Source organism: Phascolarctos cinereus, unplaced genomic scaffold (assembly GCF_003287225.1).
Source record: "Phascolarctos cinereus isolate Bilbo 61053 unplaced genomic scaffold, phaCin_HiC Scaffold_5;HRSCAF=322, whole genome shotgun sequence".
Lineage (NCBI taxonomy): Eukaryota > Metazoa > Chordata > Mammalia > Diprotodontia > Phascolarctidae > Phascolarctos > Phascolarctos cinereus.
Genome location: NW_027555958.1, coordinates 331,339,970 through 331,348,689, shown reverse-complemented (window position 1 = coordinate 331,348,689; position 8,720 = coordinate 331,339,970).

Below are 8,720 nucleotides of genomic sequence, written 5' to 3'. Positions count from 1 at the left end.
CAGGTAGCCTGATTGATTTTTAATTTTTTTCTCTTTTATCTGTTTTCCAGGTTGATTGTTTTTGCTATAAGATGCATTACATTTTCTCTTTTCAGTCTTTTTACTTTGTTTTAGTATTTATTGTTGCCTCGTGGAGTTATTAGCTTCTGTTTGGTCCTTTCTAGCTTTTAGGGAGTTTGTTGCTTGGGTAAAGTTTAGTATGTCTTATGCCAAGCTGTTAATGATCTTTCCAATTCTTTCTTCCATAGCTCTCATTTCTTTTCCAATTTTTTTTCCTCTTCTGCTTTTACTTCATTTTTATAAAACCATTTTAGCTCTTAAAAAAACAAAAACAGAAAACCCTCTTACTTCATCTTTTTCAAGAATTCTAGTTGAATTGGTGCCCAAACTCCATTTTTCTTTGAGGTTTTTCTCATAAATGTTTGGGAGTCATTGTCTTCTTCTTGGTGTATATCTTGAACATCCCTGTCCCCATAATAGCTTTTTATAGTGGAATTATTTTTTAAAATTTGCTTGTTCTTTCAGCATACTTCCTGACTTCAGACTTTATATTAGGATTAGACTCTGCCCACCTCTACTGGGAATAATGGAGCAGATCTTTTGCTGCTTTCTTGGAGTTTTGAGTGTTGAGTTATTCCAATATCTCAGGGATAGCTCACACTAAGGACCTGCAAGTTTTTAGTGCTCCCAAAGTAGTGTGATCCAGAGTAAAGTTCGATTGCTTTCCAACCCTTCATCCCCTTCCTACACTATTCCTGCTTTGGGTTCTGCAAGTTCCTAAAAGGGATTTGGGTCTAAGCAACAGACCTGTGGGCTCATTCCATCTGCAGTTTCAGCAGACTGCTGCTGGACTCAGCCAGGTAAAAATTCTGCTGTCTTATAGTAACAGAATTTCAGTTTCCCCTTTGTTCTGGGATCCCTGCCCTAGTTATCTCACTGAGGACTTCATATTAGGCTAGAGGCTAGATCTGAAATGGCGTTCTGCCTCTGGGGTATGAGTTACAGAGACTCTGTTTCTAAACTTGCTCTTCTCTTAGTACACAGCCTAGGGACCTTGAACCCTCCTTGAATTGGAATATCATCCCTAGGCACGGATTCCCTCCTCATCAGGCCTGGATCTTAGAACTCAGTAGTGAGGAGCAGAACTACTAGATCTCAACTGTTCCTGTGTTATGTTCAAATTTAAGCGTCCCTGTACTGAATCTGGAACATCCTCTTGCCTGGGTGCACAGCTTATCCTTACACCAAAGTGCTCTGTGAGGTGTCTCCCTGGCTAGATCCTATCCCTAGCATTTACGTGCTTCTTCTCTGTCAATCTCCCAAAGCTATCATGGATTGAAAAAAAAATACAAACTGTGGGGTTTTTTTTAATTGGATTTCTCAATTAGGATTCAATATGGTGCATTTTCTAGATCTATTTGGAGGAGTTTGGTGGGGATGAGGAATTTGCTGTACTCCTTGTTACTCTGCCATTTTGGTCCTCCCTGCACTGCTAAACACTGAATGGCTAGACAAGATCATCTCTAACCTAACCCTGGAATACACTTAATTGGTCTGCCAGTCCTGAGGCATGCAGTTCTTCTACAAGATGTGTGCAGAAGATAGACCAGGACATATGTCTAAACTGACGTACTTTGTCAAAGAGGGCCCCAAAAAGACTTTGCTATAGGATCACAGACCACATCATCTAGCCCTCACTGCACCACCCTGAAACTTGAACATTAATATCTCTCTGGATGGGCTTCTGTGCTAACCCATTCAAGCTCCTTCTATGAAGATTTAAGGATAAAGAATAGTTAAAGGGCAGGAAAACAGGATTAATCTTCTAATTAGCATTTCAAAGGGAAGTGATAAGAGATAATAACAGCAATATTATGGAAATGCAACTGTTTATAGATAGGGCCTATTTGTGAATGGGGTGATCAGCTCAGTAAGACATTAAGAGCAGTTCAAAATGAACTGAAATGTCAATACACTTTGAAGAGGTCTTTTAGGATGCAAATGGGAAGTTAGCTGCACTTTTGATAAGCACAATAAACAAAACAATGAAATCCATCATAATGTTCCACATTTGTATAGTTCTACAATTTTCAAAGCTATATTTGTTCTAATACACTTTCATTTTATCACCAAATTACAGAATCACAGAGAAGGATCCTCAGAGGCCAGATGATCCAATCCATACTTGAACAAGAATCCCCAGTGCCATGTCCTTGACAAATGGCCTGCAATTTGCAGGGAGTCAACCTCCTCCTACAACAGCCTACTCCATTTAAAGATGGGTCCAAAAGAAAAAGATCGCTACTCTTATACAGACAGTTCTCACTTTACATAAGTGGACCCTTCTACAGAACACTAAGTAAAGCTATTTTTATGTAAGTGCCAGCATAGGGTTCAAGGACATGTGGGGGCTGGTGACAGAGAAACAGGAACAGGAAAAGGAACACACAAGGGCTGGGGTCGGCCATGTGGGGACCTAGCTGACACATGAAGAACATACAGGGCAGCAGACACATGAAGGCTGGACACAAGCACATACAATAGAGGAAAGGTGACATGCTGGTACCCATTCAGATGGATGAAAGAGACACTGGAAGACACATGCCAGCCAGACACACGGGAGATGAATACATAGGCAGGAAGGCAGAGTGGGGCAAAGGTCTGCTCTTTTAAGGAATGGAAAGGCAGTAATGGAGAGAGAGGGCACAGTACTGCATTGTAAAGTTCACATAGGATTTTTGGAATGTGGCTTTTTTTTCAGAATTCTTTACATAACTTCAATATCCCATTAGATTTTTTTTTTAGGTACATGGATTACAATGTGTCTAAATTAAAATACAAGTGTACATAATCTATCTTAAATTTTTTTTTAATTCTTTTCCTAAAGTCAAATTTGTGTAATGGGAATTTATGTAAAGTGAGAATTGTGTGTATGGTCTTGTGCAAATTACTTAACCTCTCTGGTTCTCGATTTCTCATTTGTTAAATGAAAGGATTGGACTAGATGATTTCTAAGGTTTCCTTGAATGCTAAATCTGGGTTCCTCAGATCCCAAGCCTAAATCTGCCTCTTTTCAACTTCCACCCCTTGCTTTTGGAGAAGCACTCTTGCCCTCTGGAGACATGTAGCACAATTCTAACACCTCTTTCACATGTCAACCACTCAAATACTTGAGGAAAGCTATCTTTCAACTCAATTTAGTAAACATTTATTGGGGTCAATGGATAAAAAGAAACTGTTTTCAATGGAATTGCAAACCATTAACATATATGAATGAATGCCCCATGTTGTTTTTGTTTTTTGGGCAAGGCAATCAGGGTTAAGTGACTTGCCCAGGGTCACACAACTAGTAAGTGTCAAGTAACTGAGGCCAAATTTGAACTTAGGTCCTCCTGACTCCATGGCCAGTGCTCTATCCACTGGGCCACATAACTGCTCCCCTTTCCCCCATATTGTTGTTCAGTCATTTTTCAGTCATGTCCAACTCTTCACAAATTGACCTCAGACACTTATTAGCTGCATGACTCTAGTCAAGTCACTTAGCCCTGTTTGCCTCAGTTTCCTCATCTGTAAAATGAGCTAGAGGAGGACATGGCAAACCACTACAGCATTTGCCAAGAAAACCCTAAATGGGGCCATTAAGAGTCAGACATTACTGAAACTACTAACAATAACAATAGGGCAGTGGTATCAAAGTCAAGTAGAAATAGGGGCCATTAAACCATACGTAAGGATCCCTTTAGGCCACATATTAACTTAGAAAATCACGTATTAATATTATCTATGTTATATTCTATTAATTTTGTTAAATGTTTTTCAATTATATTTTATCCTGCTTTGGGCCATACTTGGGAGTATTGTGGGCTGCACCCAGCCTTTGGGTCATGTGAGAGATGACATCTCTCATCCAGGGGATGCAATTTTAGGTTCAAGTGAAACTCCTGGTTACTATTCAGGGAATAGTGGGACCCCAAGCTTTATATCAAAGGCTTGACCTCTTTCCTTCCAGACAGCAGTTCCACAATGAACACACAGAAAATAGCAAAGAAACCCCTTTATCCAAGTTGATAGTAAAACAGAATTCAGAAAAAGCATGTATATGAGAATATTTACCAGACAATTCATATTAATAAATCATCCCTTTGGGAGAGAAGTAATTCAGCTCAACAAAGAGAGAAAGAGAATCCAGAATATTACCCAAAGGGGAAAATTTCCCTAAATCTCTAGCATAGTAAGCCAGAGATAGAGATGTGATAGAGAGTGCTAGCTCTTCTCATGTTGGCATCTTCCCAAAGTCTTTCTCCCTTCATGACCCTGAAGAAAAGTTGGAATACCTCAAGTCTTCTCTCCTGATGCTGAAGGCCAGTAGAATCCAAAAGGATTGACAAGAGTAGATTTGTCTTCTCTCCCACTCTAGTCAACAACACCCCACTCATTAAGCAGGTTGTGGGCACTGAGGTGAGAGTCTCATACCAATAGGCTTTAAGGCTCAGGTTACATTATAGACGTGGTCTGATTAGAGTACAACAGGAATACTTCCATCTTCATTTTGAAGTATGTCTTACATGAAGATTGCATTGGGGTTTTTGGCTTCTATATTAAACTACCCTAAAACTCTCTGCCTTCTTCAGAAACTTTTATCTAGCTTTGTCTCCATCATTTTTGTGCTCATGAAGTTGATTTTTTAAAAAACCTAATGTAAGACCTTACATTCATTCTTATTGAATTTCATCTTGTTAGATTCAGATCAACATTCCAACCTGTTGAGGGTACCCTGTTAGTTTTCTCTTCTAGTTTTGTTCAGTTTCAGATTAGATAGGAAAGCCATCTATACAAGTCATGGGGAAAAATTTTAACTAGCACCGTTCCCTAAAACACTCTATGAGAGACTTCCTTCAAAGCTGACTTTGAATCATTTATGACTATTCTTTCAGTATTCAACCTAATTGTACTCTCAAAAGAAACATGAGATACACAAATTTAGAGAATCCACCCCAAATGTTCACATGGCCTATTTGTGTCCAACCTGTGGTAGAACAGTTTGAGCTTGTATTGGTCTGATCAGCCACAGTCAGACACGTTGTAACTTGATGCTAACATAATGATATCATTTTGGTCCTCTTTGAGAATAAAGGACAACAATCATCTAACTATTTTCTGGCCCCTATGTCTCCTTCTTGTCTAATAGCATGAGAGATTTTGTCAAATGCTTTGCTAAAATCCAGGTAAACTATAGTGACAATATTTTCCCCATCAATCTAGCAATCCTGTCAAAAAAGAAAATGAGACTAGTGTGATGTGACATCATGGGGTCGGTAAGTGGTATGACCTGTTCTTCATGGAGCCACAATACCAATTCTTTTTCTAGATAACGACAACTATAACAGCAATAAACAACAACAATAACAATAAACTACATTAATATAGAGATCTAAGGTTGCAATGCTCTGTGTATATATTCTTTCAATCTCAAAACAACCCTACAAAGATAGATTCTATTCTTTTGATATGAGAAAACTGATCCCTAAAAGAGTTATGTGACTTGCTCAAAGTCGTAAAGCTAGGAAGTATTGGAAGTGATTTGAATCTAGATCCCCTGAGGACCTCACTATCAGGCCAGCTGCTCCAGCCGTGCCTCACTTTACTCCACACCATCTTCTTGCCAGGTACCTAGCCATCCTTTCAGCTTCAGAATGCCTGTCCTAGTGTTTAGAAGTCCCAATCAGTAAGTGGCTCACATACAGACCATTATTTCAGGCCAGTGATGCTACCCAAGCTTTACTTAACTTCTTTTTACTTTTTTTAAAAAACTTTTTACTACCTATCTTCTTATAAGCCTCCTTGCCACTGTGTATTCCTCTTCTCAAACTCTCACCCTCACTGTCCTGGAACCATAATCAAATCAATGCTGCCACTGCTACTGGAAAGGGTATATCATATCCATCTTCTCCTATACTCCACTTTCCATTCTTGAAAATTTCCAATTCAAAATACCAGTCCCTTGTATACCACTCTCCCCATCTTATAGAATGTAAGCTCCTTTTGAGTAAGGATTTTTCTTGTTCTCTATATTCATATATCTGGGGCAGCTAGGTGGTGAGGTGGATAGAGTGCCAGTCCTGGGACTCATCTTCCTGAATTAAAATCCAGCCATAGATACTTACTAGCTGGGTGATCCTGGGCAAGCCACTTAATCCTGTTTGCCTCAGTTTCTTCATAAGTCAAAGGAGCTGGAGAAGGAAATGGAAAACCACTTCAGTATCTTTGTCAAGAAAACTCCAAAAGGGGTCATGAAGAGTTGGACATGGCTGAAATAACTGAACAATAAATTTATATCCTAGCCCCTAGCACATGATTTGTCCATTTGTAAGTACATTCATTCAATCATGCCTGGCTTCAAATTCATTGCTTCTATCCACTACACCACCAGGTTTTTAATCAACCAGTCAAACAAGAAGTTATTAAGCATATACTATGGCACCATACAAGGCACTGAGGGTGCAGATATGAAGAATGAAACAGATCAAGAGGAGCTTATGTACTAATGGGGGAAGACAAGTATACTTTCATAATGCTTTAGGGAATTTTGCCAGGAATCAAACTCAAGATTGCTGACTTATAGTTTGCAGATTGTCTCCTCTTTCTTGCTTTGAAAATAGAGTCAACATTTGCCACACTCCATTCCTGTGGCACTTCTTCCTTTCTTTACAGTCTTTCAAAGACTACTTTCAGCAGTCACATCTGTAAGTTCTTTCAGTACTCTGACATGTAGCACATCTGCATCTAGTGAATTAAACTCATCAAGGGTAAATGAGTGCCTTCTCACTACAAACCTATTTACCTTAGGATTCAATGATCTGTTAGCTATTTTTGTCCTGTCCTTTCCAGTACAAGGTTAATCTTTCTGGACCTTGGTTTCTTCACTTATAAGAGTTGGATTAGATGATCTCTGAGGTCCTTCTAACTCTAATTCAATAAATATTCTCCTTGATGAAGAAAATAAACAGTGAGAATTAAACAGCTATACTTTTCCCCCCATTCTCCATTATCATTGTCTCATCCAACTTGAAGAGTAATCCTATTCCTTCCTTTTTCTTCCTTCCCTCATCAACTCCCCAACCAAATAGCTAGATGACTTTTTTGTTGTTGACCTTAGCTTTCCTCATGAGGTCATTCTGAGCTTTAGCTCTCTTGACACTAGGCAAGACACTATTTATATAACACACCTGTGTATCTATATTCTGTTACCCACCTTTGCTTGCAACCATAAAGACTGCAAGTCAAGTGTTCAGGGACTACAATAGAGTGTAGGCCTTTTGACTTTTTGTCAGAAGATTACTTGAGAGGAAGCCAAGTTTTTTGAATGTAGAAAGGCAAAGTAATATAGTAGGGCAAGTTCCCACTTGGGCAGAGGTTTGTGTTCTCTGAAATCAGTGCCAGTAATTCTAACATTCCCAAATATTTCTCCATCTTTAGCCAGAGCCAACAGGCAGCATGGGATCATAGGAAGAGTGCTACATTTGGGATCAGAGTTCAAATTGCTACCTATGTGATCTTGGCTAAAACATTTATCCTCTTAACTGAAGCCCCTTTACTAAGGGCTTGGAGTCGATGAACTCTAAGTACCTTCCAACAATAAATCCATGACCCTATGACTGGGGGCTTTTCTAATAATGGACCAATTTCTGCACATAAATTGTAACATGTAGTGGCAGTTAGGTGGTGAAGTGGTTAGGGTATTGGACATATAGACAGAAAACTCTGGGTTTATATCCTGCTTCAGCCACTTACTAACTGTAACACTGTCCACTCTGTCCCTACTTCCTGAAGGCCAGAGATGTTATATTTCACCCATCCTCCAGGGTTCTCCATTACCCTTAAGGGAGCTCTCTCTACTACTGTCTTAAGCACTTATCAATGGTGTTTCCCCAATTCTAGGGGTCCCCTGCACCCCAATTCCATTTAACCACTTAAAGATCAGCTTTTAGAAAGGAATATTTATTTCAAAGGCATAGCAAAAACAAACACATAAACACCCTTCCCTAACACCTGAGGAGCATAATCCCTGGATGCATACTTCATTCTCTGGGGAGGGGATAAGAATTAATTAGGTTCACAGCCTTGCTCAATTCCTATATGGCCCAGTACCATTAAGATCTAGTATAAATCCCCTCCTTGGGCTCAAGTCACTCTGGCTTCTCAGGATTTCTTTGCTGGCCTGGCAGCAACATCTGGCATAGAATCCTTCCTTCACTATTATCATAGTTCAAGTCTGGTTCCTGTGTGGATTCCACCACCTGCACCTAGACTGAAAAGAACAAATGAAAGAGACTATAATAAAATCCCAAGCCCATTTCTTGGGGCTACAGGGCTTAAAAGGTAGGGGAGCGGGAAGATAGTTCTTCTCACCCAGTTCAGTTTATGGTGTCCATCTTTGTATGAACAAGCTCTTTACCTTCTCTGGAAGCAAGTGGAGAGAGAGAGAGAGAGAGAGAGAGAGAGAGAGAGAGAGAGAGAGAGAGAGAGAGAGAGACTGTCTTAGTCTGGTAGTGGTAGTCTGGTAGTTTTAAAGCATGTTCCAGCTATGCAACCAATGGAAAGATGCTGGTTCCATGCACATGGGAGAGGAACATAGAACATCTTTTCCTAGAAGATGGTTCCTCCATCTCATATGATGTAGGCATGCACAAAGCCCTGTTTCAGAGCTATGTGGCTGGGTG